The sequence below is a fragment of the Pinus tabuliformis genome, chromosome 4_2 (assembly GCF_031772625.1).
Source record: "Pinus tabuliformis cultivar Carrire ecotype Pingquan chromosome 4_2, CPIR1, whole genome shotgun sequence".
Taxonomy (NCBI): domain Eukaryota; kingdom Viridiplantae; phylum Streptophyta; class Pinopsida; order Pinales; family Pinaceae; genus Pinus; species Pinus tabuliformis.
In genome coordinates this window covers 273,552,580-273,557,174 of record NC_142304.1, presented here as the reverse complement: position 1 = coordinate 273,557,174, position 4,595 = coordinate 273,552,580, and positions in this window count along the sequence as shown.

Below are 4,595 nucleotides of genomic sequence, written 5' to 3'. Positions count from 1 at the left end.
ACAGTGAACCATCTGTTCTTGGTTCATCGGAACAGCTTTTGATCTTCTTAATTTACCACTGAAGTCATTTTTCAATGGTAACTCAACTTCATGCTTATGCACATGCCAAAAGGCATTTGGGTCTTCAGAGCAGCATTCCAAAAATTTATTTTTCAGATTGGCTATCTCCCTGTCAAACTTTCCTTGTTCAATGTTTTCATCAATTTTTAAAATCTCCTTCTTCTTTTCCATTTTTGACAGTAAGGTTTCTAGTCATTCAATCCTTTTGATTCTATTGGGTGAGCTGGAATTTATAAAAGGAAAAAACAGCTATTTACCTTTCAGTTCAAGAAAATAACCATATCTCCTTGTTCGCTGATCAAATTTCGCTCCATGCTTTTGGAAATTTTGGAAGAAAGTTGTTCCCAAGTACATTGTGCAATCCATCCCTGTAACAATTGGGAAGACCACATTTATTCCAATAGAATCAGTTAGGAAAATATCAACTTGAACTTCTGAAGTAGTGATGATATCTCCACTGGCTATTGTAACCTTTGGACAAGTAGTTGGCCTTCTGAGATGAGTATCAACTACTGTATTATTTACAATATTTAATCTTGAACCAGTATCCATAAGGACTTTCCAATATTCCACTTTGGAACCAATTCTGACTTTTAATTTGATGCAATACATTACATCTCCATTAATCTTATTACAACCTAATCCTACCCTTTCATCATCATTCTCATCATCAATGTTGGGTTCTTGAATCTGTATACCTAGAAAGGGTTTCTGATGGAATGTCCAATTCTGTGTCTGTGCAGAAGTTGAAGGTTGTTCTGCTTTCATTTTCCTGAGTTGGAAATCTTGGTGACTTTCAATACAAAGCCTTCTATTTTCTTTTACTATCTTCCTTAGATCTTTTATTGCCTGGTGGATACTGGGCAAAGTCTAGGGAAGATCTTCTCCAAAATCTTCCTGCCTGAATTGCCTAGTCAAGGCTTCTACTGAGAAAAGAGAAGCTGGAGGAACATATCCTCTGTTAGGATTGCTTTGCTTGGCTGTCTTAGAATTTAAGTGATTGATTAGCAACTCTTTATACATATATTTTAATTGTGGATCTGTTGTTGCTGTCATTTGCATGAAAAGATTTCTAGCCTATTCATCAAATTCGCCATTCTTCATCATATTCAAGGAATGACACTGGCAGACATCTGGGTCACTGCATTCACAATTATCTTTGAAACATTCTGCACAATGTGGATCATTGCAATATTCTTCTTCCAAGTCAGAAGTATTAGAATCAGAATTAAATTTATTGATGTAATCTGATTCTTCTCCACTTGTTATTTCCTCACAGCTATCAGGAAGATTTAAACAATTTACCTTACCAGATTTATTTCTGTAAAATACTTTCTTCTTACCTTTCTCTGGTTTCTTTTTTTCTTTCCCCAACTCTGGACAGTTTGGAGAAATGTGTCCTTTTTTGTTGCAGTGGTAACATTGAACTTCCTTTTTTCTTGTAAATAGCTGTGTCTGTTTGTAGTCTTTTGGCTTCTTTTGGTGGATGATCTTTTTGCCTGAAAAATTATTTGTTGCATGATTCTTTTTCCTGTGAGCACGCACATCTCTCCCCTCTGAATTTTTTGGAGCAGAAAGGTGCCATTGCTTGCACATTTGCTGGTAACCATGCGGCTTCTTTGGATTCGTGGCTGCTCTGGCTATCTTCATTTGGGAGCAAAGTTCAACAATTATGGCTTTGACTGCCTGCCTAATTACTCCAAATTTGTAGTCACCAATGCTTCCTGGCAATTTGCTGACTATTGTTGTTGACACCCATAATGGTAATGATGAAACAAATATTTCCTTCCATTTGGGTTCAAGAATGAGTTTTGGTGACAAAGTATGCAATCTATGCAGGAACTCATTAAAGTATTCATCAAAATGCTTCACATTATGAAGTTTCATAGCAACAAGGCTAATGGCAGTCAGATCATTATTTATATGTGGGAAGCCAATAAAGTTAACAGTAATGCCATAAAGTAAACAACCAATCATACTGTTTACTGGAAGTGAGGTAAACGGATCCATGTAAGTACTTCCGTCGGCATTCTTTACCTGTGAATTTTCCCAATTAGTCAGCAATAGAGGATCTTTGATCGTTTCTGCTTTTAGCCAAGAATCTAAAGATCCTTCAAACCCGCCAATGATTCTTCTTGTAGAATTTATGGGTCCAATATCATCAGCGAAATAGGTCATGTAGCATACTAACATGGAGTGCATGACTGTTATAGACATTTTTGTGCCTTACAGCTCTAAGCATGAAATGTCCATAAACCAAGGGATCCTAAGTCTCTAAAAGTGTTCTTCCTACCCCTAGAGGAACAAGGTCAACCAATTACAGCTTCTCCCAGAAGTTCTCCACCAAAAACTGCTCAGAATCAGTCAAATCAGGATCATTTCAGCTGCTCCACTAGCTAGCTGTGTTGCATAGCACCCAAGTACACTAGCTAGGTGCGTTGCAACGCACCTAAATGCACTACCAGGGTGCGCTGAGCGTGAAATGACAAACGGCAGTGTCATTCCGCGAGGTGGACAGACAATGGAAGCTTCCAGAATCTTCCCCAATGACACTTGCCTCACTGAGTTCGACCAAGGATGAGTAAGAGGCTCTCAGTCTCCAAGTGGAAGCAAGAACTGACAGAGAGAAGCCACTAGTCAAATCATAAGCTGACTCATCCTCTTTGCATACATCTATATATGGATCCCTCATCCCAGAGATCCAGAGGTTGGAATTTTGTACATTGCAGAGAATTACTGTTGGTTTTGAGATAGAGATCAGTGTATTGGGTGATTTATGCTTTGTTGGAGGTGAAGAGGGGATTCCTTTGCTGGGGGGTTGATGCTGGATCAGGAATCATCGGTTGTAACTCCTCCTGGACCTTCTTGTTATATCAATAAAACTATTTGAGTTTCTCCTACATGCTTGTGTATCAATGATGTTTTGTTATAATTGCATGTTTAGCTTAAATCTGATCCTAAGCTATTTATGAATATAAATCCATGTCTTTGTGTAGTTTTCTTCTTCTGTGATCTTGCAGGAACTTGGTGAAGCTGGGCAAGTAAGGGAGCAGGTAGCTGGAAGCTGTCAAAGAGGAGAGAGATTGGATCAAAGGACTAGCGCAAGACACAGGTCGGTTCATCCTATTCCTCTTCGTTTATAGTTCATAAAGAAGAATACGAAAATAGTTTTCTCTGTTTGTTTCTAAGGTACTGTCACACCTTAGTGGGATAGGGGCGTTTTGAGTAGACACTTTTCCCGTTAACAAAATGGCGACTCCGCTGGGGAGCGTGTCTAGTTAGTTTGTTTGTGTTTCTCTTGTTGTTTGTTTCATAAATACAGAAGTAGCAATCGAACTGCATTTGCCATTATCAAATGCAAAGTAGACACCTACTACTTCAATCCATTCACTGGATTTGTTTATGATTTGAACAGCTGATTCACAAATGATCTGATTACCCTTTGTGATAGCTCTTAGACCTCCTTTAAATCCACCCTCTGATTGTGCATTACTGATTGCTTTTACTCGGCCAAAAACCATAGATTAAACTGCAAACCGTGACCCAGAACCCGGAAGGAATTCTCGTTTCTGCCCCAGCACAGGCTCTGTAAAGAGATTCTGCATTTCAACGCAGTTCCCGAGAGGGCTACCTGCGCTGCAATCCAGTTTCTCTATGTAACAGGTGCGCTGATCAGCCTAGCCCTGTGCAGCTGAGGTTATTTGCTTCATTTTTCAGTTTTGTCTCTGATTTTTGCAGCCTGTAATTAGTGTGTGTCTATTTAAAAACCCCTTTTTCTTTGCCTTAATTCTGCCTCCTTTGTACAAAAAGACTGTAGATGTTCTTTGTGTGTTTGTTACATCATTTACAGTTTTCCATTGAAAAAGTAGAATAGTCATACTGTCATCCTTTGATTTAGATCTGTCGTAAGTGTCGATTTTGATCTTAGGAGAAAGTTTATTTGCTGTTGACAGTCGATTATGCTTTTACTTTTGCCTTTGGTTTGAATTTGTGACTTTCTAGTGTCGAAACGAGTATTTATTTCAAAATCATAAAGTGTCGTAATCATCTCTACCTTTTGATTTCGAAAAGAAGCTTGTTTGTGTTTCTCACTTGAAAGCAAATTCAAATTTGTACATCAACTTTCTTTTTAGGCATCAATATTAAGAAAGTGAAAAACAAATACATGCACATGTGCATTTGCATATTGATAGTCTGTTTGGCTTGATTTAGGAAAAGTGCATTTACAGTGTGCTCTTTGCTCTTTGAGAAAAGATTGTGTCTTTCTTTTCCCCTTGTAGCTAGGATTTTCATTGCTGAAAAAAGATAAAAGTTTGCTTATCATCTTTAGATTGCATTTTAGGAATTACATCTACATCTCGTGGTGAACCCAAAAGGCAAACTTCATAAGAAAGATCAACTTAAAATAAATTGAATGAATCTAACAACGCTTTGGAACTTAACGCACAACATTTAGAGGTCTAGGCTAGAGACGTATTCCGGCGTCGTAAAGCCTGGTAACTGTTGTCCTCACTGATGGTTGGGTGATTCCTCCA